At 42.8% G+C, this 26,472-nt stretch overlaps 1 protein-coding gene across 8 annotated transcripts in view; it reads left to right on the top strand.

The window, feature by feature from the left end:
* FHIP1A (FHF complex subunit HOOK interacting protein 1A) overlaps window positions 1–26,472 on the top strand; it is a 399,036-nt gene that overhangs the window by 204,491 nt on the left and 168,073 nt on the right. The window contains exon 4 of one of the 8 annotated variants that reach the window (XM_070474765.1): window positions 12,786–12,826. The exons of the other annotated variants lie outside the window; for them this stretch is intronic. The gene's annotated coding sequence lies outside the window, so the exon portion shown is untranslated. The remainder of the gene's footprint in view (window positions 1–12,785; window positions 12,827–26,472) is intronic. 8 annotated transcript variants of the gene reach the window in all.

Here is a 26,472-nt window from a genome sequence, read left to right as displayed (position 1 = left end):
TGCAATTGTGTGGTAGTTTGAGCATTGTTTGGCATTGCCTTTCTTTGGGATTGCAGTGAAAACTGACCTTTTCCAGTCCTGTGACCACTGCTGAGTTTTCCAAATTTGCTGTCATATTGAGTGCACCACTTGCACAGCATCATCTTTCAGGATTTGAAATAGCTCAACTGGAATTCCACCACCTCCACTAGCTTTGTTTGTAGTGATGCTTCCTAAGACCCACTTGACTTCACATTCCAGGATAGACATCCTATAGACAACTGTCTCTAGGTGAGTGATAAGACCATTGTGATCATCTGGGTCATGACACTTTTGTACAGTTCTTCTGTGTGTTCTTGCCACCTCTTCTTAATATCTTCTACTTCTGTTAGGTCCATACCATTTCTGTCCTTTATTGTGCCCATCTTTGCATGAAATGTTCCCTTGGTATCTCTAATTTTCTTGAAGAGATCTCTAGTCTTTCTCATTTTGTTGTTTTCCTCTATTTCTTTGCACTGATCACTGAGGAAGGCTTTCTTATCTCTCCTTGCTATCCTTTGGAACTCTGCATTCAAATAGGAATATCATTCCTTTTCTCCTTTGCTTTTTGCTTCTCTTTTCACAGCTATTTATAAGGCCTCCTCATACAACCATTTTGCCTTTTTGCATTTCTTTTTCTTGGGGATAGTCTTGATCCCTGTCTCCTATACAGCGTCATGCACCTCTGTCCATAGTTCATCAGGCACTCTGTCTGTCAGATCTAGTCCCTTAAATCTATTTCTCACTTCCCCTGTATAATCATAAGGGATTTGATTTAGGTCATACCTGAATGGTCTAGTTATTTCCCCTACTTTCTTCAATTTCAGTCTGAATTTGGCAATAAGGAGTTCATGATCTGAGCCACAGTCAGCTCCTGGTCGTGTTTTTGCTGACTGTATAGAGCTTCTCCATCTTTGGCTGCAAAGAATGTAATCAATCTGATTTCGGTGTTGGCCATCTGGTGATGTCCATGTGTAGAGTCTTCTCTTGTGTTGTTGGAAGAGGGTGTTTGCTATGACCAGTGTGTTCTCTTAGCAAAACTCTGTCAGCCTTTGCCCTGCTTCATTCTGTACTCCAAGGCCAAATTTGCCTCTTACTCCAGGTGTTTCTTGACTTCCTACTTTTGCATTCCAGTCCCCTATAATGAAAAAGACAATTTTGGGGGGTGTTAGTCCTAAAAGGTCTTGTAGGTCTTCAAAGAACTGTTCAACTTCAGCTTCTTCAGCATTACTGGGTAAGGCATAAAGTTTGATTACCATGATATTGGTTGGTTTGCCTTGGAAACGAATAGAGATCATTGTGTTGTATTTGAGATTGCATCCAAATACTTCATTTTAGACTCTTTTATTGACTATGATGGCTACTCCATTTCTTCTAATGGATACTTCCCCAAAGAAATAGATATAATCGCCATCTGAGTTAAATTCACCCATCCCAGTCCATTTTAGTTTGCTGATTCCTAAAATGCCATGGCGAGTGGCTGAGAGGAGATACCCCATGTCCAAGGTCAGGAGCGGCAGCCATGGGTATATACCCTGTGTCCAAGGTCAGAGAAACCCCAGTAAGTTGGTAGGCGCTAAGAGGGCATCAGAGGGCAGACAGACTGAAACCACAATCACACAAAACTGACTAATTTAATCACATGGGCCACAGCCATGCCTCACTCAGTGAAACTATGAACCATGCTGTGTAGGGCCATCTAAGACCGATGGGTCATGGTGGAGAGTTCTGACAAAACATTGTCCACTGGAGAAGGGAATGGTAAAGCATGTCACTATTCTTTCCTTGAGAACCTGATGAACAGCATGACAAGGCAAAAAGTTAGGACACCGAAAGATGAACTCCCAGGTCGGTAGGTGCCCATGCTGCTGGAGATGAGTGGAGAAATGACTCCAGAAAGAATGAAGGGATGGAGCCAAAGCAAAAACAACACCCACCTGTGGGTGTGAGGGTGATGGAAGCAAGGTCCGATGCTGTAAAGAGCAATAGTGCATAGGAACCTGGAATGTCAGGGCCATGAATCAAGGCAAATGGGAAGCGGTCAAAGAGGAGATGGCAAGAGTGAATGTCGACATTTTAGGAATCAGCGAACTAAACTGGACTGGAATGGGTGAATTTAACTCAGATGAGCATAGTGTTATCCTCGTCCAAATGAATATTTAATAAATATTACTTGAGCAGGGTAAATGAGATGGGAGGCAAAATCTCTCCGCCATTGGCACCACTGAAAGCATTTGTTAAACTCTTTACCTCCATGGGGCAGGGAGCCAGGGATAGTACAGAATACATTAACAGATGTAACTTCTGCCCTTGGAGACCAAGAGCACCATTTGTGAGCTTATTCATGTGTGAAATTTACCTCTGTTGTCCTTCTCAGCTGATAAACGAGTAAACAGTGTTTGGGGCAAGGAATTAATAATGGCAGCCAGTCGGAGGCCAGCACTGAGGCCGACTGCACCCCAGGGCTCCACCTTTGTTCTTGCGCTGCTCCTTTCTCATTGAGCTGCTGGAAGTGCTTTTTAAATGCTGTGCTTGGTACAGTTACTCCTTGTGTTTTGTGGAGGTATAAATACATTTAAAGAGATTTTTTTCCCCCTCCCTCCTTTACCTCTCAGTCTTGACATATTGTGATCTGCGTTGCCACTCAGTTTGGTCAAGGATTGATTCATCTTTGTTTTGGGGGCAGGTACCTTTTAGGAGGCTTGAATGTTTTTCTTATAACTGAAAGTGTGAAAGTGCGGCTGGTCCTGGACAAGGTTGGGAAGCGGAAGGAGAGGTTCCCTTTCCTGTGCCCTGCACACCTCCTGCTTCCTTGGCTGTCCTGCTCAGCGTGTTGCAGTCCACTCCCTACCCATCAACATTTTATTTATTTTGAAATAATTTTAGATTTACAGAAAAGCTGCAGAAGTAATATGGAGTATTTTCACATACCCTTCAGCCAGCTTCCCCTAGTGTTAATGACTTACTTATTTAATCCATCAGCTCATTGACATGTGATTTCTACTGAGCATGTTTTTTAATCTCTCCTGTCACATGGCATAATTTCTTTCTCTTCCCGTGGACAATCGGGCAATCTATGAATGGATTTTAGTGATTTAAACTTTTTTTAAAAGATTTTTTTAAAAAATTAAAAAAAATTCTTTTATTTTTTAATTGAAGGATAATTGCTTTACAGTGTTGTATTGCTTTCTACTGTACAACAATGTGAGTGATTTAAAGTTGTATCTTCTTATAAGAATTTTTACATTCTAAGACTTTTTTTTTCTGGTAACAGTAGTAATGAATTCAACAGTAACAGTTTCTAGTGACCTGTTCACATTTCAGAGTCAGTGGAATCTAGGTGAAGGAATCTTTCTGTATTGAGAGACTCTTGAAACTGCTGTTTGTTAAATTATTGATTCTTCCATTCAGTTAGCATTTATTGGCTGTCCCATATGTGCTAAATACTGTCTTAATCTCTGGAGATACTTGAACTTCAAGATGTGGCTCTTGCCTTTAAGGAATTTATGGTCTAGTGGAAAAATACATGGTTGTAAAAAAGTACACGGTGGTAAAGAATCTGCTTGCAATACAGGAGACTCTGGTTTGATCCCTGGGTCACGAAGATCCCTTGGAAGGAAATGGCAACCCACTCCAGTATTCTTGCCTGGAGAATTCCATGGACAGAGGAGCCTGGTAGGCTACAGTCCATAGTGTTGCAAGAATTGGACGTGATATATCTCTGTGGCAGAGATATATTCAGGGTGCTTGGAAACACATGAAAAGAGACCCGGAAACCTAGTTGGATCTGACAGAGCTTCACTGGCTGCTGCTTCTGGAAGGAGCACTTCCTTCACTGTGAAGTACACATGTGCTGTTCAGTTGGGCATTATAAATAAGGTGGCCTAGGTGAATCTGGGGGACTGCCAGTGCTTTGTTATCTTACAAGTGGAGAACACATTGTCTCTGTGAAGTAGAGTTAGAATGTCATTACCAGATGCACCAACCTGCAAATTGTGGTTATCTTTCCAGCCCTTTTTCTGTGCATGTGTTTACCTTAAAAAAAACTAGAATACAGTAATTTTATAGATGCTGTTTTATATCTTGCTGTTTATATTTAACTATACGTGTGTGTGTGTGTGTATACACACAAGTATTCTTTCCATGTCAATAAATATACTTTTCAGTAGGTAACTGTGAGAAGTTGTTATAACTCACAGGGAGCCCAGCTTGGTGCTTTGCGATGACCTAGAGGGGTGGGAAGGGCTGGGGGAAGACTCAAGAGGGAGGTGATATATGTATAATTATGGCTAATTTATGTTGTTGTATAACAAAAACCAATGCAACATTGTAAAACAATTTCCCCCCAATTCAAAATAAAAGCAAAAAAAGATAAAAAAATAAACTTTTAACATCATGTTTTTCAATATTTTATTATGAAAAATTTTATTGTGAAAAATTTATAGCATAGCTGAAGTAATTGAACAGTTAGAACCTATGCATATTGTTTAGGTTTTACTATTAACTGATAGAGTGCCTGATGAACCATGGACAGTGGTTCATGACATTGTACAGGAGACAGGGATCAAGACCATCCCCAAGAAAAAGAAATGCAAAAAAGCAAAATGGCTGTCTGAGGAAGCCTTACAAATAGCTGTGAAAAAAGGGAAGCAAAAAACAAAGGAGAAAAGGAAAGATATTCCCATTTGAATGCAGAGTTCCAAAGAATAGCAAGGATAGATAAGAAAGCCTTCCTCAGCAATCAATGCAATCAAGAAATAGAGGAAAACAATAGAATGGGAAAGACTAGAGATCCCTTCAAGAAAATTAGAGATACCAAGGGGACATTTCATGCAAAGATGGGCACAATAAAGGACAGAAATGGTATGGACCTAACAGAAGCAGAAGATATTCAGAAGAGGTGGCAAGAATACACAGAAGAACTGTACAAAAAGAGTGTCACGATCCAGATAATCACGATGGTGTGATCACTCACCTAGAGCCAGACATCCTGGAATGTGAAGTCAAGTGGGCCTTAGGAAGCATCATTATGAACAAAGCTGGTGGAGGTGATGGAATTCCAGCTGAGCTATTTCAAATCCTGAAAGATGATGCTGTGAAAGTGCTGCACTCAATATACCAGCAAATTTGGAAAACTCAGCAGTGGCCACAGGGCTGGAGAAGGTCAGTTTTCATTCCAATCCCAAAGAAAGGCAATGCCAAAGAATGCTCAAACTACCACACAATTGCACTCATCTCACACGCTAGTAAAGTAATGCTCAAAGTTCTCAAGCCAGTCTTCAGTAGTACATGAACCGTGAACTTCCAGATGTTCAAGCTGGTTTTAGAAAAGTCAGAGGAACCAGAGATCAAACTGCCAACATCCACTGGATCATCTAAAAAGCAAGAGTTCCAGAAAAACATCTAGTTCTCTTCTATTGACTATGCCAAAGCCTTTGACTGTGTGGATCAAAACAAACTGTGGAAAATTCTGAAAGAGATGGGAATACCAGACCACCTGACCTGCCTCTTGAGAAACCTATATGCTGGTCAGGAAGCAACAGTTAGAACTGGACATAGAACAATAGAATGGTTCCAAATAAGAAACGGAGTACATCACGGCTGTATATTATCACCCTGCTTATTTAACTTAAATGCAGAAACGCTGGGCTGGAAGAAGCACAAGCTGGAATCAAGATTGCTTGGGAGAAATGTCAATAACCTCAGATATGCAGATGACACCACCCTTATGGCAGAAAGTGAAGAGGAACTAAAGAGCCTCTTGATGAAAATGAAAGAAGACAGTGAAGAAGTTGGCTTAAAGCTCAACATTCAAAAAACTAAGATCATGGCATCTGGTCTCATTAGTGCATGGCAGACAGATGGGGAAGCAATGGAAACAATGGCAAACTTTTATTTTGTTGGGCTCCAAGATCACTGGAGATGGTGACTGCAGCCATGAAATTAAAAGACACTTGCTCCTTGGTAGGAAGCTATGAAAAATCTAGATAGTGTATTAAAAAGCAGAGTGATCACTTTACCAACCAGTGTCTGTATAGTCAAAGCTATGGTTTTTCCAGTAGTTATGTTTGGATGTGAGAGTTGGACTATAAAGAAGTATGAGCACCAAAGAATTGATGCTTTTGAGCTGTGGTGTTGGAGAAGACTCTTGGACTGCAAGGAGATCAAAGCAGTCTGTTGTAAAGGAGATCAACCCTGAATATTCATTCAGAGGACTGATGCTGAAACTGAAGCCCCAATGTTTCAGACACTTGATATGAAGTGCTGACTCACTGGAAAAGATTGAAGGTAGGAGGAGAAGGGGGTGGCAGAGGATGAGATGGTTGGGTGGCATCACTGACTCACTGACATGAGTCTGAGCAAACTGTGGGAGACAGTGCAGGACAAGGGAGTCTGGTGTGCCGTATTCCACGAAGTCCCAGAGTGGGACGCGGCTGGACATCTGGATTGCCTTGACGTGTTTGTTGACAGTCTTGACTGTATTTGTGGGGATGCACTTCTCGGACCCTCTGTTCTGTCCCACTAATCTACTTTGGTTACTCTTGTCTTACGCCACTTTAATGGTTGTGTACTGTGTGTATGTCCATGGTTATATAGCATCAGTTTGCTTTTGTTGGGCATTTTGAATTTTATAATTTTTTGCTTTTTAAAATCATTTTCTTGCTAAGTGAAAGAAGTCAGAGAAAGACAAATACTATATGATATTCCTTATATGTTGAATCTAAAAACATAAAACAAGCTAGTAAATAGAAAAGAAATGGACTCACAGAACAAACTGCTAGTTATTAGTGGGGAGAGAGAAGGGTGAGGGACTCTCTAGGGGTAGTGGGGTAAGATGTACAAACTATTGCATGTAAAATGAGCTACAAAGATACATTGTACAACACAGGGATTATAGACAATATTTTAAATAACTATAACTCGAGTATAACCTTTAAAAATTATGACTCATTATACACCTGTAACTTATGTAGTATTGTACATCAGCTAAACTTCAATTTAAAATGTGATGCATATTACTTCTGTTATTTAATCTTTGATTATTTAAGTTGCAAGTGGCAGAAATAATTTATAGACAGAACTGAAGGCAAATGTGCACAAGTTCACCATTATTGTTAGCTTTCCGTAGTGCATTCTGATTTTTCCTTCTGTGACAAGTGAGAGTGTCTGCTGGTGGCAAGAAGGAAGAGTGCTTCCTCTGACCAACAGCTGTAGCTGTGAGAAGAATGTCCACTTTGCTTCCAAATGTCATTTATGGGTCATCTCTCTTATATTGTCAACCAAGATTATTAGAGTAGAGAAGCAGGAAGACTAAAAGCTTAAAAAGGACTTTCTTAGAATGTACTGTTCTCCATGGGTCCCATAATATGTTGTAAACATGAATTTGCATGCATGTCAAGTTACTGAAAATGAGAGGCAGATATTTGATCAGTTGTCTAAAGGCATTTATTTACTCAATTACTGCGACAGAACAGCAGTCATAACTCACGTCCTGTGTACTGTCAGATGTGAGAGGTTATCTACCTGAAGCTTTTGTATATGGTAATCAGCAAGACATTTAGTTGTGTAAATGATCTTCAAGGCACGTGTTCTTTTTTTATGTAGGTATATAAATAAAATTGGACCACTGTGTAAAGTGTCTCTAAATTCTTTGCTTCTTTACTTGATAATTTATTCACTTACAGGAGCAATTTGTGGGGAATAGGCCTCCCTAGACATCATTTTCAGTATTTGTGATGTTTTTCTCAGGAAAGATAGATTTTTAAAGGGAAAAACAGTTATTTGGGGTGAATTTTTTTCCTATGTTTTCAAAATTTTAGTTTTTTTTTCCCCACGTGGGCAGAGAAGTAATTGTCCATCATAATGTTTTAAGAGGTTTTCTTGTGTTTACAATAATAAAAGTTAATACCTGTGGTGGAAAGACTAATGTACTAGAAAACTAGAATCTTCATAAATTATTAAGTCATCTCTGTAGTCTAGAATAAAAGTTTGCTAGCTGCAGCTCTCTGCAAGCTAGATCTTGGCAAAGCAGAAAAACAGCAGACTGTATCTAGGAGAGCATCATAGGAACTCTCTGTACAAATGGGTTCTTCAAACTTTTATATACGTTTCCTCATCTGTCAGTTATTAGAGATTTCCTTCCTGAGTCATGTCAGTTATTTTTAGCCAAATGTGAACTCTTGCTTGTGTGAAACTTTCATTATCAAAAGATGAAGCTTCCCTGATAGCTCAGTTGGTAAAGAATCCACCTGCCACGCAGGAGACCCCAGTTCGATTCCTGGGTCGGGAAGATCCGCTGGAGTGTGGGAAAGGCTACCCACACTCCAGTATTATAGCCTGGAGAATTCCATGGACTGTTTAGTCCACGGGGTCGCAAAGTGTTGGACACGACTGAGCAACTTTCACTTCATTATTAGACTGTGGTTTAATATAAATATGTTAGAATCTTCTCTCTTTCCTCTTGCCAAGGGGTGACAAGAAAGACCACAACATAGTCAGTCAAAGCCATTTATCCTCCATTCCAGCTGCAATGCTAATTCTAGCTTTCAAGGACAACCTTGTTCCCAGGGCATTGTGGCCACAGGCACTGGGGCCACCCTATCCCAGCCCCTGTCTGGGTTAGACCCACCGGATGGCGCAAGGTAGACTGTTAGGTGTGGTTGTATTGGCCTTAAGGTTTTGGAAGCCCTGCATGAACTTAATCTCTGGTTATTCTTGATGAGAGACACATTCCTCTCCCACCGAGCCAGGTGGCTGTGTTCAGTTTTCTGTTCGGGAATCTCCCTGGGGGCAGTCTGTAGAGGCTTCCCCAGGCTGGATCAGAGGACGGTCCCAGCTGGCTTCCAGCTGCCGTGCACACCCTGCCTCGATATCCAATTTTCCAGTCCCCTGCCTGTTTTCCTAATGAGAGATGAGCCAGAACCTGGGACAGAACAAAACCCAAAGCCAGAACCATACACGTGTAAGATAAATCTCATCCTTTGGCTCTCTGATCTTCTCATCTAATCATCCTGTTTTCGGCACCTTTTGATAACATTGCTATAGTCATTTTATTTATAATGTCATTTTATGCGTTTCTCTTTTTTAAGGGGGAGAAAAAAGAACTGGGGGATTTGGGTTCTCATATCTTTCTAAAGTGGAAGCTGAAATTTAAGAACATTTAGTTCTCCCTCTTCCCTTTGCACTGTGATCTCTGGCATCACCGTCAAGGTGGGTTTATGTGTGTGCACGTGTTTGGTTTGTGACCAGTTTAGCTGTCTGATGTTTGTGGTTTTCCCCAGAGCTGAGTCTTGCTGCTAATGAGCACGATCGTTTTATACAGTGTCACTGTAGTGTGGGCATGTTAAATAATTGATCGGGTGTGGCAGGTAGAGAATGGCAAATGTGGTCCCTTTGTTGCCATGGTAATACATTTGGTTTAAGGGAACTGTTTGTCGTTTGGACTGCATGGATCTGGTGTCTGTGACAGTTGCCTATAGTTGAGGCAGTTGGAGAGGAAAATCAACTTAAGAGGAAGTGGCACTTTGAAACAAATGCATATATACAGTTGTCCCTGGGTATCATGAGGGACTGGTTCCATGACCCCCCGCTGATACCAAAACCCACAGATGCTTCAGTCCCTTTAATAAAATGGCCATTGTAAAGTCCACCCTCCGAACCAGGGTTCCAGCATCCACAGATTCGACCAACTGCAAACTGATGATGCGAAGGCCCGCCTGTGTATCAGGAGATTTGGGCTTCCCACTGTGGAGGGACTTATTCTTTTTTATTAAAAGGCTCATCCTTGGCTAATACATCAGCACAGACAATGAGACACGTGACAGATTTGTTTGCTTGTTAACATGGTGGGATTTGATCATTTATTGTATAAAATGTTATTGTGTGAGGTTATCCCTCGGAGGACTGCCTTTAAGGGAATTTGATTCCATGTTTGTTAGGAATCCTGGGGAGGAAGGACAACATGTTCTCTTTCCTTTATTCTCCGTTGAAAACATCAGAAGTCCTTAAAGGTATGGGTATATTTGTGTATTCTCTCGAGAGGTATTTGTTGAGTACTCAGCAAGGGGCTCTTAGGGTCTGGGAGTGCAGTGTGAGCAAAGCAGCCGTGGTCTCAGAGGCTAGATGCCGTGGGCTGCATCCTCTCACCGCTGGGTTCCGCCTTTAACACTATCTTTTGCCTTTTAGACACCTTTCTGAATAAGTGTTCAATAGATTTTTAGAATAGCTCCTTTCTTCCTCCTTCCCAGTACCGTCTCTTCATATGAATTTTTCCTAAAGGTTAACACCATTTGTTAACACCTTTTGTCAACAACCGACACAAAGTAAGTGAAAACTTAGGTGATGTAAGCACACATCCTTCTGTTGATCCGTGACCTTCCTCACCTCATGGCTTAGCTCAGGTCCTACCTCTGCCACGGTGCCAGCCAAGCCAATAGCAGTCTCTTTCTGGGTATTCTATTCAGTTAGTATGACATAGTTTATCTTGTTTTCATATGTTATAATGTCGTTTTTTTTTGTAATCTTGCCACATGTCTTATATGAGTTAAGGCAGAAAAAAAACTAAAAGCCAGTGGTCAATTCCCAGCCTCCTTATTATATAGAGAAGGAATTCAACCTATAGAAATTAAAAGATAAATGGTATAAAGTGTTGCTTCCTAGAGGAAGCACTGGGAAGTGCCATGCTTTCAGCTTGGAGTGACTGTGGGATGATGAACACGAGAGCTGACTCTAAGACCAGCTGTGGCTTGAGGCATAATGGGTTATGACAGTGGTTGGATAATGCAAAACTAATGGATTCAACACTTTATTGGGGTGTTTTAATTTGACACGTCAAGCAGTTGGAAGCCACTGCAGGCTTTTGAGGAAAAGCTTAACGTGAGCAAATTAACACTCAAGGGAAGACGCAAGAGATCCCGGCCGCTGCTGTGTGTCAGTGTGGTTGGGGACAGGGAGGACAGCAAGGATTGACCTTGGAAGCGAAGTGTTTCCCATTTGACACATGGAAACTTGAGGCTCTTTGATTTTGAACCGAGATGCTATAATAAATACATGACAGAAGTAAGAATCAAATTCTCGAATGACTTGTCAGCTCCATCTTTTTTGATCAGAGTTGTCTTTTGGACTCTGAATTTTGATGATTGTCTTATTTTCACTTGCTGAAGGATGAGTCTAGTATTACTTACCCTGTGCTTATGCCGTTGTAGCCCTAGCCCCAATTGAAATAGTTCACAATCAAGAGCAGCCTCTGCACGCTAAGTTGCTTCAGTCGTGTCTGACGCTTTACAGCCCCATGGACTGTAACCCACCAGGCTCTTCTGCCCATGGGAATTCCCAGGCAAGAATACTGGAGTGGGTTGTCGTTTCCTCCTCCAGGGGATCTTCCCAGCCCAAGGATCAAACTTGGGCCTGTTATGTCTCCTCCATTGGCACGCGGGTTCTTTACCACTTGTGCCACTTAGGGAGCCAGATTAAACAAAAGGGAAATTTATCTGAAGGAGTCTGGTACCTTAAGGAACTTCAGCTGAGCCTGCCCTCAGACCAGGAACTGGGATGCCTGCTCAGCGCTTTCTTTCTTTCTCTTCCTAAACTGGCTTTTGTTCCTTGTAGCTAAACTGGGCTGCTTTATACCTCTTGAGTTTGTGTCCCAGTGATGGAAACAACTAGAGAAACTCATTTAGCATTTTCTAGTCCTGATTTGAATTCCTAGAGGAGAAAATGTGATGGGCTCAACCCAGTCAGCAAAGGTGAGCAGAGCAGCCAGGCTCACCTAAACACCAGCTTGGCTGCAGGTCTCATCCTTGAGCCGGGGGATTCGGGGTCAGAGGAGAGGGCCTACGCAGATATTCCCAACAAACTGATAACCCCTGCTTAAAGTGACCAAGATCCCTGAAATGTTATGTGCCATTTGTTGTGTAAATGTTTGAAAGTTTCTTTGTGCATTAATGAGGAATTAGATCTCTTCAACCCATTTTATCCACTTAATCATTTAAAAATAATTCAGAACCCGAGCTTTTCCTTGCAGCTGGGGTTTTGTTGTTCACTTCTGTTTCTTTCTAAACCCTGCTGGAAAAAGGAGCTTTGGGAGGGTAACATAGGGAGTAAAAAGTTGGAGGTCTACAGTACTTGAGTGTAATGTCCCTGGGAATTAAAATGGGAATTTTTAGGCGTTAAGAAATTTTGTTCATCATAAACCACCTGTCTTTTGACTGTGTGTTTATCCTTCCCAGAGTGGTTTAGAAACGAATAACCTTGAGATGTTCAGACCTCAGAGATTCTGATTTTATTTATAGGCTGCAAGAAAACACTCAATGAAGTTTGTTGTGATTCACTGCTCATCACCTTGAGCTGTTGCCTTCAGCGCCAGGAAGGCATTGAATCTTGTGCACTGAGAGAATAGGCTGAAATCCATGGAGCTCAAAACAGAGGCCTAAGCATTATCCCAGGGATTTCTCATAACGTATCCGGTGGACCCACGCCAGTGGCTTTACCCATGAGAAGTGAATACTTTGTCAAAACAGCAGCTGCTTTGAACCTTGGTCTTTTGGTGGCTGAAAGAAAAGCTCCCAGGAACAACAGTTTTCAAGCTCAGCTGAATAGTGGTCTAAGGAAGAGTGTCCAACTCTTTGTGACCCCATAGACTGTATGTAGCCCGCCAGCCTCCTCTGTCCACGGGGTTTCCCAGGCAAGAACACTGGTGTGGGTGGCCATTCCCTTCTCCAGGGGTTCTTCCCGACCCAAGGATTGAACCTGGGTCTCTTGCATTGCAGGCAGACTCTTCACCGTCTGAGCCACCAGGGACCGAGGAAAAGTAAGTCTGGATAAATCACACGCGACCTGCTGGTGTACCCCTGTCTCCCTCCCCAAGGTTGCTTTTCAGAAGTTTCGTCTGCTGCCTCTCTTAAATATGCAGCAAACAACCCTGCTCTGTCACGTGCGGATTGGAGAGAGGCCCTGTAGTGGGCTGTGTGAAAAGGACATCAGCGTGTCTGCTGCAGCTCCTGTCCCTGCTGTTAAAATCTACAACTCACATGTTTAAGACACAGACATGAAATGGAACAGATTGACTTGCAAGCCAGATAAGGAAATAAATGATAAATGGAAAAGGACCCCGGAGGTGCTCCAGACGGGCTGGCATGGGGTTGGAGGCCAGGCTGGAGGAGGCGGGTGTCGGGGAAGGCTTCGTGCGGTGGCTCCTGTGTGGTCGATGCGGCACGTTATTTGGAATGTCATTCCCTAAATTACATATTTGGGTGGAGAGAGGAGGGAGGCTTTGCTTTAAGATTTTTTGGTCTTGTTTTGGTTTTTGCCTTGAGGGGGCTTGGGTGACTGGCTTTGTGTTTTTCAACGCCATAATAAAAATTTATCCCAAAGAGAAAACCAGCAACCTTGCTCTTCATTTCAACCCTGAGAAGCATGAAAGTATTATTTTCCCCCTTAATGATGGCAGAGGTATGAGGGCTTTGGGACGTGATTTGGTGTTTCACTTCATGGAACTTCTTGAAGACATCATATGCCCATCATAACGGGGGCGCCCTCCTTGGGCTGTTTCCTTGCCTAGCCTGGCTCTCTGAAAGGCATCTGAAGCCTTTCTTTGTCAGATGAATCGTGTTCTTTCTCCCAGTCTGCTCAGCGAGGCCCTGTGAAGCTGTCTGGTGAATGGATCTCTGCCTCTCTCTCAGATGGGTACCGGCTCCTAACCTGTTACCTCTGCTCACAAGGAACTTCAGGTCATAGCAAGTTTGTTGTTAGAGCCGAGGACAAAAGCAGCAGCCCGCTGCAGGAAGGGCAGGGAACTGGGCACCTGGAGGCTGGGATTAGAAGGTGTTTGGCTCCCACTGGTTCTGGAAGCCTGTGCTGAGGGCTGTGGACTGTCATTCTGGATGTCTGCCCTCACCGTTAACCCTGCTTCTCTCCACCTTACCCTTCTGTCTTGGGGTGTCTCTGCTTCACTCCATGCTGACAGCAGCCTCTACTTCAGGTTCGACTCTCCAAGAGGACTGGAATGGCTGAGCTAATTAACCATCACCTCTGAGATTAAGCCATGGTTGAAGGCCAAATTGGGATTAGTTGTGTTTAGATCAAGTTCCCGCTCCTGGTCCCGTCAGTCTCAGATTTTGGTGGGTGGAGTGTGTGTATGTGTGTGTGTGTGTGTGCGCATGCATGCATGCACGTGTGCACCCATGTGTGTGCATGCGTGCAGAATATCATTGCCAAGGGCTGTCCCCAAACATTGGTTGGGAATATTACCAGTTTCCTTTAGAAGGAGCTGTAGGCAGGGCAAGTACCCCAATGGGGTGAAAAGTCTGCTCTCACGTAACACCCACAAGATTCCGTTAAGATGGGAGTTTATCATCCCTGTTTTGAAACTGAGGAAATTGGGGCCAAAAGAGGTTAAGTACTATGCTTAAACTCATCGACTTACTAGGTGGCAGAGCTGGGATTTGAAGCTAGATTTAGAAGACTCCACTAGGCCATGACGTGTTTTCTTACTTCTGAGTTCTTCAAAGATGAGGCAAGGCCCTGTTGAAACTTGATGAATTGTGACAGCCCTTTCTTGCTCTTGGAGGTATTGGGGCCATGAGTATTTTTCCTCTTGAGGAAAAGAGCTGCTAAGAAAGATTGTGAGTTTTCTGTGTTGGAAAGAAATATTTCAAACTCAGTGTTTTGAAGCTGGTACTGTTCCCACTGTACCAGGAAGGAGGAGAAGAGCGTGACAGAGGATGAGACGGTTGAATGGCATCACCGACTCAATGGATGTGAGTTTGAACAAACTTCGGGAGACAGTGAAGGATGGGGAAGCCTGACGTGCTGCCGTCCATGGGGTTGCAGAGAGTTGGACCTGACCGAGCTAGCCAAGAGTCAGACGTGGCTGAGTGAGCGGGGTCGGACGTGACCCAGTGAGCGAACGGCAGTAACTGTTCCCGCTGTAATGCAGCTGAACCAGGGCCTGGGGTGGGAGGACTGTCACACGGAGCAGTCTTTACGGATTGAGGAGCCCTGGAGGCAGACGCTCCTGGAGAAGATCCTGTCAGTGCTGCTCGTTTCCCCTTCACGGTGTGCAGGTTCTCGTCCTTGTTTAGAGGTTTGCCTCTCACTTCTAGCACTTGGAGGAACCTGGAGATTCTGACCAGGGCGGTAGCTTGGAGACAGCACATGGCAGGTGCACAGTCTGTGTTCACTGGACAACTCATGGCTCTTCCTCAGGGAGACACCGTCTCTTATATGTGTGTGTGTATTTATTTGGCTGCATCGGGCCTTAGTTGGGGCACACAGGCTCTCTAGTGTGGTTCCTGGGCCCCAGAGTGCGCAGGCTCAGTAGTTGTGTGTGTGTGTGTGTGTATTTATTTATTTGGCTGCATCGGGCCTTAGTTGGGGCACACAGGCTCTCTAGTGTGGTTCCTGGGCCCCAGAGTGCGCTGACTCAGTAGTTGTGTGTATTTATTTATTTGGCTGCATCAGGCCTTAGTTGGGGCACACAGGCTCTTTAGTGTGGTTTCTGGGCCCCAGAGTGCGCAGGCTCAGTAGTTGTGCTGCAGGCTTAGTGGCCCTGAAGCTTGTGGCATCTTAGTTTCCTGACCAGGGATCAAACTTGCATCCCCTGCATTGCAAGGTGGATTCTTAACCACTGGACCACCAGGGAAGTCCCTTGGAGACACCTTTTTGATGAATCACTTTTTTCCTCATGCCATTTCTCTTTGTTCAGATTTTACCAGCCTTGGATGAGAAGGCAGGTTTTCTGATACTTGTTTGGGGAATTCTGCGGAATTCTCTGTGGGCTTCTCTTGTGGTTGAGCCTTCAAGTTCTGTGGCTGTAATGATATTCAATCTCATAAAATGTGCTTTGGAAAAAGAAAGATGTTTGCAGTTGCCAGCTCCTTCTCTCTCCTGCCACTGTCCCTTCCTTCAGCATTAATCTTTAGTGGCAGTGTAGTGATGAATGGTATGAATTTTGGAGCCGGGAAGACTGGGGTTTGGTTCCATACTCTGACACATCCTGTCTGGGTGGCCTTTGACAAGTTACTCAGTCTCTCTGAGCTTGGGTCTTGTAACAAAGCACTTAGTACAGGCATGGCACATAGTAATGACTCAAAAAAAATGAAGTACTGCTAATATTATTGTAATGATAACCGTGGGTTTTCTTCTGGGGACTGTTAATGCTCCCTGTTCCCAAAGGGGGGAGCTCTTAACTTTGAGCTGCATCAGCAGAGCCACGGACAGAGAAGCCTTATTATTAATCTGTGGTCTTTTTGTTTATATTCTGTTGTCATCCTAGGATTTGAAGCATTTCAAGTGTTATGAAGCAAATTTCGCACGAGGATAATTACCATGTTTCTAATGTGGTTGGGAACTGAGGTGTTTTAATTACTGGTGTGCCAGGAACCCTTTCAGTGAGGTGAAGTGTGATTTTTTTTTTAAGGCTTTCATCTGCTTGGTCATAATTAGGGACACTTGTAATGCTCAGCCGTAATATCTGCTGATTTGTACACTTTCATTAAGCAATCAGGATCGAATGACCAGACTGTCAGGGGTCGGGTTCCCGTCTGTGAGGAGGAGGAGCTTCTCTCACTGCTTCTCTGCTCTTTGTCCTCACCCGCCGCCCCGCCCGTAGCCTTTACTCTGATCCTGGGCTCATCTGAAACATGGCTAGAGGCGCTGCCCTCTTTTGAGGCCTTGATTTTTACAGAATCCCTCTGCTGCATTTTCCGCCTTCTTGCCTTGTGAACCCATCTGGCTAAATTTCTGTGCCAGAAAACAAGTTTTTCATGTGCCAGTGACTGTTGTGGGGGGATTAAAGGTCGTGAATAATGGAAATGAAAACGTTGAAGTTAGTGCCTTGGGAACCAGAAGAAAGAGGGAGAAGAGTAGAGTCAAAAGTGTGAGAACTTAAAGGGATTGTTGATTTCATACCTAAGCTTCATCTTTAAAGACCCCGCACACGTTGGGAACAGGGCCCATGCTCGACTTGTTCTGTATTGTATGCCTTGTACTTAGCATTGAACCTGGTGCAGAGTAGAATTTGTCGAGTATATTGAATTGATGCTTTCAAACTGTGGTGCTGGAGAAGACTCTTGAGAGTCCCTTGGACTGTAAGGAGATCAAACCAATCAGTCCTAAAGGAATCAATCCTGAATATTAATTGGAAGGAGTGGTGTTGAAGCTGAAGCTGCAATACTTTGGCCACCTGATGTGAAGAACTGACTCATTGGAAAAGACCCCGATGCTGGGAAAAGATGCTGGGAAAGATTCAAGGCAGGAGGAGAAGGGGATGACAGAGGATGAGATGGTTGGATGACATCACTGACTCAATGGACGTGAGTTTGAGCAAGCTTCGGGAGGTGGTGAAGGACAGGGAAGCCTGGCATGCTGCAGTCCACGGGGTCACAAAGAATCGGACATGACTTAGCGACTGAACAACAACAGTGGGAAAACAGAGGCCCACTGATATTTATGTAAATGACACTGGTATCTACAGGGACCGAGCCTGGGACTGACTCTTGCTCGCCAGGGCCTAGTGAGAGATGTATAAAGAAGGGAATGAAGTAAAACAGGCAGGAATTAAAAAACAAAAAAATCAACATAGGAATATATTTAGGAATGTATGAGGAAGTTACAGTGTAAATTCCACTTGCTGGCATTTCTCATGGAAAGAGTACAGAGTACATGGCTGTGTGCCGTTGGGTTATTCCGTGCTGACTGCTGTTTGTTTTTTAAGAAGCAGAGGCTGAGCAGCTGCATAAGGATCTTGGTACTGTTCAGTCTGTACCTTTTCTTGGTTTTGTTCTTTTATTGCTTAACCTAGGATGACTTAGCAAGCTTAGAGTTTCATTATTTGTTCTCTTTTCCACCCTAGGTTTATGCTTGCTGTGTTGAATTACCATTAATTTCAAAAGCCTTTTCCTTGCTATTAATGCAGATTATATGATTTTAAACTCATTTTCCTTTTTCTGATTCATTGTACATCAAGCAGATCAAAAGCTAGTATGACAGATATCTTCATCCAACAGGATTTTGGATTTTAGCCAGTTCTCCACACATGCTGTCCTTTGCGCAAGTTCCATGGACCAGGTACCGTTCCTTCTTGTACTCGCCTGGCTGCCCCCACTGCAGGCTTGCAGGGGTGACCAGGGGCCTCCTGGAGGAAGTTGGATGAATGCTCCTTAAGTGCTTGGGTGTGTTTAGGTAGCATAATGGGTAGATTCTTGTACCCTCACATCCTGGAGCTTGGCAAAGATTCTAGCTCCTGAATCAGGTCAGAGAGAAACTGGTGGTGGTGGCTTTCCTAGACAGGGTGGGGAGAGAGAGGGAGAGAGTGTGCGCATGCCGTGGGGTAAGGGATGCTTTCTGAGCAGGTAGAGAGGGCAGGTTGGCCATCAGCCTCCTCCCTTCCTTCCCGTTTCAGCTCAGGGGCGTGATTGGCACATGTGATGTATCGTGAATGGAGGTTTCCTCTAGGACAGAACCATCCACCTTGCCTTGTTACTAGAAAGCATCTGTCAGTGTTTCACCTCAGTGATGTTTCTATGGGTGACTGCAACACTGCTGACTGTCAGATGATAATTGTGGCCCTGATGGGCTGGGGAGAGACCAGTCCAAGCCTCTCACTGTAGGGCTGGAGAGCATATAGGAGGGAACCAGGGTCTGGAGTGCATAGAAGGGCTGTTTTTTCATGGCATATAGGATGCATTTCTTTTAGCTCACTGGAGCACACCCTGTGACTTCCAATTATGTACTTGTCTAGAAAAATTAGTTTTGAAAATCCCTAAAGTATGCCCATAGACCTGTTTACCAATCTATCTGTAATTATTTATTGATTGTGTGCCATGTGATCAGACCTGTCCAGCCCCTGCTCAGAGAGAATAGTAAAATTTGGTCCAGGGATTTCAGACTCATTCTGTTTGTGATTTAGGTTTTTAGGGAAAGCCCATTTACCCTGAAATCAAGACAGATAGCCTCTGGGAGTTCTGAGTGGAAATTCATCTATTTCCTCTGTCATCTTAGAGAAGGCGGCATGCTCGTACATCCAGCCGTGGATTATGCATAATCAGCGGTGATGAATGCAGGAGCATTTTTAATTAGTCTTCATGCCCTCTGTCTAATGCAATCAGAAACCCTCGATCAGACTAGAGATTTATAATCAATCATTCAGCATTTTCTGAGGTGGGTATAAACCTGTTTGCTTTTAGCCTGTAACTTAAAATACCTGCTTTAGAGAATTATTATTTAACCGGGCAGATATCTGTAAGCTGAGTATATTTTGAGCATGTAGACTTGTAAATCTCAAATTGCTGATTGCTCTGATTAAGGGTAACTGTGTGAATTAAGGTGTCTCTAACCTTCACTGGAGAAAACCTGCCAACAGACAAAATAGTTTCAGAGAAAAATATCAGATTGGCATCCAGGAGGCCTGAGTTCTAAGTCTAGCTTTGCGAACCCCAGTTTCTTCATCTATAAAAATAAGATTGAGAATAGTTGGAATTTAAGTCTTCATTATGTCATGTTGAGTTGAGTTACTTAGAATCTAATAGTAAACGTTTTTGGACCATTTAACACATGATGGGCACTGGGCTGCAGCATCGTGCCTTAAGCAGGTGCATGAACTCTGCATGATCTCATGTATTCCCACGTTATCCCTTGAGGTAGTTAGTATGAAATGACCACCTCTGTCTTAGTCTGTGAGTCCCTGGTGGGGAGGCTGATGTCTGTAGGGTATAGATTTGGGAATGTCAGATAAGAATACCCAATGGTAAATAAAGATCCCTACAAAAATGATCTTACCTTTGCCTCAGTGGGTCTAACAAAATTCTGCAATTAAAGTGAAATTGACAACATAAAATTTCTAATTTAACTGACAATCAGATAATTCCTCTGTTTTGATCTTCTGTTAAAATGATTTTCTTCCCCCAAAGTGAAATTCCAGAGGAATCCAAAAACAAGTTGATCTTCATTGTTGGTCCACAGCATTAGCGAGCATGTGCATGCATGCTCAGTTGTGCTGACTCTTTGTGTCTCCTTGGACTGGAGTGCACCAGGCTCCTATGTCCATGTGATTTTTCAGGCAAGAATACTGGGATGGGTTGCCAGTTCCTCCTTCAGGGGATCTTCTGGAACCAGCAATTGAATCTGTGTCTCTTCCATCTCCTGCATTGGTCACAGCACCACCTGGGAAGCGCCATTAATGAACACATGAACTAGCAAATATGCATATAAATATATTAGTTTAAAGTAGTGTATCTGGGGCTTAAAATGGTTATTTTTGTCTGGTTGAGTGATACTACATTTTTTTACACATCTGTATTTAAAATATTTTTCTGAAGGAATATGTATTATTTTATTATAAGAAAAAGAAATGAGCAAAAGCAAACAGTACAAACTTCCTGAAATAGAAACAAAGGGCTTGAAACTGCTTACAAATCTGAATGTGTGAGGAAATGTACTTGTTACAAACAAACACAATTTTTATCCTGAGGTGATCCAGTTTGATTAACTTGCCTTTATTCACACTGATCATTGAAGAGGTCTTTGAGTTCTTTGAATCAGGATCTAGAAAAATTTCATTCTGATTATGCCTTATTAGAAATCAAAAGAAACCAAAAAAAAAAAAGCACTCTGGGAACCAGCCTTTTTCCTCCTAGTAGTTAAAATTAACACCAGTGAAACTTGTTAATTGTAGAATTTTAGAATACATAGAGGTACAAAACAAATAAAATTAAATAAAACATGTGCACACAATCCCACTTGCCAGAAATAACCACTATTGACATTTTAGATTATATCCTTCCAGAATTTGTATTATATATACACGTATGTGCGTGCATATATGTGTGTGTGTGTGTTTGTAGTCACCCATAGAGGTATATGTATACGCTTTGTCACCTGTTTACTTACAGTAGAGGGCAGTCCTTCAGACTGTATGGTTTAATGAATACAAGGGACCATACCTTTGGGCATGTCTGCATTCCCAGTGCAACAACAGTGCCTGACACAGAGCAGGAACTGAATAAATATTCACAGAGCATCAACATCTATCTTGCCTGTCTTTCCAGGTCAGCTGTTTTACTCCAAAGGATTATTTTGTTGACTTGATAGCATTTCATGGTATGGACATACCACATTTACTTGTTTCTGGTTTTAAACTATTAAAAGTGCACTGCTGAAATGTTCTTGTAGCCAAGTGTTTGACATGTCAAATTATTTATTACAGCTAATAACCTAAAAACTGAATTATTGGATCAAAGGATATGTATGTATTTCTCACTTTTGATAGCATTTCCCAATGTCCCCCAGAGAGGTGGTGCCATTTCATATTCTTAGTGGAAGAATTCAATGCCTGATTTCACCCAACACTTGGGAGCATGGCATGGGCCCTTTTTTTTGTTTGTTTAATTGACCTTTTTATTGAGATCGTTGTAAATTCTTATGCTGTTGGAAGAAATAGTAGAGTCATTCCTTGTACACTTTATCCACTTTCCCCTGTTGGAAACATTCTTGCAAAAGTGTGCTATAACATCATAACCAGAATGCTGATGTTAATACAGTCCTCAGATCCTCCCTGGTTTACTTGTACTCATTCGTGTGTCCCGGTATTACTATATCGAGTTTTGTTCAGGTTCACCACCAGTATGGGTTTGTGGGTCCACCACCACAGTCAAGACACTGAGCAGTTCCAACACCCCAAAGATTCCTCCTTTTATGACCAGGCCACCTCCCGTTGCCCTCCCAGCCTCCGTCTTCCCATTCCTAGCTGCTGGCAACTAATTAATCTTCCATTCATAAATATTGTCATTTTATTGTGACCATCAAGGGCTTAATTTCAAAATACACAAACAGTTTATAAAGCTCAATAAAAAAAAACAACCCAATCAAAAAATGGGCAGAAGACCTAAATAAATATTTCTCTGAAGAAGATCTACAGATGTCCAGCAGGCTCGTGAAAAGATGCTCAATATCTCTAATTATTAGAGAAATGCAAATCAGAACTACAATCAGGTACCACCTCACTCCGGTCGAAATGGCCATCTTCAAAAGGTCTACAAATAACAAATGCTGAAGAGGGTGTGGAGAAAAGGGTGTGGTACACTGTTGTGGGAATGTAAATTGGTGTAGTCACTATGGAAAACAGTATGGAGTTTCCTCAAAAAGCTAAAATCAAAGTTGGCATATGATCCAGCAGTCCTACTCCTGGGCATATATCTGGAGTAAACTATAATTCAAAAAGATACATGCACCCCAATGTTCATTGCAGCGCTATTCACAATAGCCAAGACAGGGAAGCAACCTAAATGTCCATCAGCAGTTGAATGGATAAAGAAGATGTGGTACATACCTTAATGCAATACTACTTGCCATAAAAAGAATGAAATAATGCCATTTTCAGTGACATGGAAATGCAGTGAAAATTCTTAGAGATGGGAATACCAGACTACCTCACCTGCCTCATGAGAAATTTGTATGCAGGTCAAGAAGCAACAGTTAGAACCAAACATGAAACAACAGACTGGTTCATATTTGGAAAAGGAGTACATCAAGGTTGAATATCGTCACCCTGCTTATTTAACTTATATGCAGAGTACATTTTGGCAAACGCTGGGCTGGATGAAGCATAAGCTGGAATCAAGAATGCTGGGAGAAATATCAATAACCGCAGATATGCAGATGACACCACCCTTATGGCAGAAAGTGAAGAGGAACTAAAGAGCCTCTTGAAGGTGAAAGAGGAGAGTAAAAAAGTTGGCTTAAAACTCAACATTCAATAAATGAAGGTCATGGCATCTGGTTCCATCACTTCATGGCAAATAGATGCAGAAACAATGGAAACAGTGAGAGACTTTATTTTCTTTGGCTCCAAAATCACTGCAGATGGTGATTATAGCCATAAAATTAAAAGACGCTTGCTCCTTCAAAGAAAAACTGTGACAAACCTTGACAGTGTATTAAAAAGCAGAGACATTATTTTGTCAACAAAGGTCCACCTAGCCAAAGCTATGGTTTTTCCAGTAGTCATGTAAGGATTTGAGAGTTGGACCATAGAGAAGGCTGAGCACCAGTGAATTGATGCATTTAAACTGTGGTGTTGGGGAAGACTCTTGAGAGTCCCTTGGACTGCAAGGAGATCCAACCAGTCCATCCTAAAGGAAATCAGTCCTGAACATTCACTGGAAGGACTGATGCTGAAGCTGAAGCTCCAACACTTTGGCCACCTGATGTGAAGAGCTGACTCATTGGAAAAGACCCTGATGCTGGGAAAGATTGAGGGTAGGAGGAAAAGGGATGACGGAGGACAGGATGGTTGGATGGCATCACTGACTCAATGGACATGAGTTTGGGCAAGCTCTGGGAAATGGTGAAGGACAGGGAAGCCTGGAGTGCTGCAGTCCATGAGGTTGTAAAGGGTCAGACGTGACTGAGCGACTGAACAAGTGACGTGGATGGGTCTATAGATTGTCATGCTAAGTGAAGGAAGTCAGAGAAGTGCAAATGCCACATGCCATCACTTATGTGTGAAACCTAAAATATGACACAAATGAACTTATCTATGAAACAGACTCACAGACACAGAGAACAGACTTGTGCTTGCCAAGGGGGTGGGAGGGTGGGAAGGAAGGACTGGGAGTTTGGGATTAGCAGTTGCAGACTATTATATATAGAATGGATAAACAGCAAGATCCTACTGTACAGCATAAGGAACTGTGTTCAATATTATGTGATAAGCCATAATGGAAAAGAATATGAAAAAAATGTGTATATACATACATGTATAACTGAATCACTTTGCTGTACAGCAAAAATTAATCAACATTGTAAATCAACTGTACTTCAATAAAATAAATTAAAAAAAATAAAATTTTGTCATTTCAGGAATGTTATGTAAGAGAAATCATTCAGTATATAACCATTTGGAATTGGATTTTTTTCAGTCAGCATAATCCCCTGGTCATTTATCCAAGTTGTTGGTATCAATAGTTTGTTCCTTTTTATAGCTGACTAATACTCTATGATTGGAGAAGGCAGTGGCACCCCACTCCAGTACTCTTGCCTGGAAAATCCCATGGACGGAGGAGCCTGGTAGGCTGCAGTCCATGGGGTCGCTAAGAGTCAGACATGATTGAGCGACTTCACTTTCACTTTTCACTTTCATGCATTGGAGAAGGAAATGGCAACCCACTCCAGTGTTCTTGCCTGGAGAATCCCAGGGACGGGGGAGCCTGGTGGGCTGCTATCTATGGGGTTGCACAGAGTCGGACACAACTGAAGTGACTTAGCAGCAATACTCTATGATATGGATGGACCACAGCTTTTTTAACCATTTGCCTATTGAAGGAAATATGGGCTGATTCCAGTTTTTGGCTGTCACAGATAAAGCTACTGTGAGCATTTGTGTATGAGTTTTTGTGTGAAAGTAAGTTTCATTTCTCTGAGACCAGTCCCTAATAGGTCAATTGCTGGATTGTGTGGTAATTCACTGTGTAGTCTTTAAAGAACCTGCCAAACTATTCTCCAGAGTGGCAGTACCATTTTACATTCTCACAGCAGTGGATGGATGAGCCAGTTTCTCTCTGCATTCCATCAACATTTAGCATTGTTACTGTTTTGTTTTACCTTATTCTGATAGGTGTGTGGTAATGGGTCTTTGTGGTTTTCCTTTTATATTTCCCTAATAACTAATGATGTTGAACATCTTTTCATGTGCTTATTTGCCTTTTGTATTTCTTTTTTGGTGACATCTCTGCTTATGTCTTTTACCATTTTCTAATTGAATTATTAGATTTTGTTACTTTAAGTTTCTGAGTGTTAGGGCTTCCCTTGTGGCTCAGCTGGTAAAGAATCCACCTGCAATGCAGGAGACCTGGGTTCGATCCCTGGGTTGGGAAGATCCCCAGGAGAAGGGAAAGGCTACCACTCCAGTATTCTGGCCTGGAGAGTTCCATGGACTGTGTCTGTAGTCCTTGCGGTCATAAAGAGTCAGACATGACTGAGTGACTTTCACTTTCACTTTAATAGTCTAGATCAGATGCGTAGTTTGCAGATACCATGGAGGCAGCCTTTAATTTGTCTTGTCGTCTTCTTCATTGTAGTCTTCTATAGAGCAAAAGTTTTTGAAATTTTGATGGGGTTCAGTTTGTCCGTTTTTCCTTTTATGGACTGTGCCTTTGGTATCGAGTCTCAGGTCTCTCTTGCTTAGCTGCCATGGACGCGTTCCTCGGAGACCTGCTCATCCTGATTCTTCCCCTTACTAGCTGAGTAAGCAGACACATATTTCTTAATCTCTCTCTCCTTCAGTTTTCTCATTCATGAAATGGAGATGAGAATAGTATGTACCTCATATGGCTGTTTCCAGATTTAAGCCGTTATATGTAAGGTGCTTGGAGTAGGGCCGGGTTGTTGTTAATATTTTTGTTATCACACCTCTTGCATCCTACCACCTTGGGTGCTTGCTGGGGTTAGGGCTCTCAGAATCTGCAGGTCAGCACGAGTCCCACCTGGTTCTCAAGAACATTTCTGTTTCCTGTGGGGAATGAACGCCCTGGCCTTCCTTTGGTGGTGTGGTTGGGTGCTTCTGCCAATGCCTTTTCTCTAAGATGCCTTTTCTAAGAAAAGGCCTTTCTCTAAGAGCACGCCGAGTGTTGCCAGAGGCTAACCAGAGTTTCTGTAGAGTCGAGTTTTGGTGGAACGCCCCAGGCTGAGGCAGGTGTGAGACCACCAGGAGCGGGGGTCTGTGGTCGCTGAGTGAGGACAGCAGGCATGGTGAGAATCAGCCTGTGGGCTGGACTCAGCTTTCTGCCGGCCTGTTTCATGGTCTCCTGCAGGAACAGTCCTGTGGCGGTGGGCGCGGCGGGTTTGCTAATGTGTGTGTCAGTTTTCTTGTCAACGGGCTGCTCAAGGCCAGCAGTTTTTCTACCAGCTTGTCTATTATGGATTATCATCCAGCGTAAATACTGGAAATTAAACTCAGAGATAACCTCAGGCTATAGAGATAGCTGTATGTACGTCCTTTCTCACAAAGGATGACTCTATAGGATTTTTCCCATAAGGGATGTCGCAGAAAGCGCAGAAGTTCTTCCCGGGGAGACTTCACTGACATTTCCTCTAAACAAGACATAATGTTGCCTGGAGATACTGTTTTAAGGTAGAAGCCAGCTCTTGACAGCATAACTGGCTTCTTACTGTAATACAACGGGAGTTCTCTCCAGCAGTCAGAGAGGTACTGTGGATTGTCAGTTCTTTCCCTTCTCTCTGATTTCTGCCTGCACCCTGCTGAGTGCTGGCTAATTTCAGGATGTTTGGAGGGCTAGACTTCTCCGCCCACTGCGTGGTGTGTGCGCTGTTACAGTAATTACATACTTTCATCAAGTAACATATAGTCTGATGAAAATGTACCTGTGAAAAGAAAGCTGTTTGTTTCTACCAAGTTGAATTCTTTGCAAAGACTGCATAAAGGCAAGTTGTTATCAGACA

This window comes from Odocoileus virginianus, chromosome 12 (genome assembly GCF_023699985.2).
Source record: "Odocoileus virginianus isolate 20LAN1187 ecotype Illinois chromosome 12, Ovbor_1.2, whole genome shotgun sequence".
In the NCBI taxonomy this organism is placed as follows: Eukaryota; Metazoa; Chordata; class Mammalia; order Artiodactyla; family Cervidae; genus Odocoileus; species Odocoileus virginianus.
Note: the sequence above shows the minus strand (reverse complement) of the source record. Positions and strands in the feature narration are given on the sequence as shown.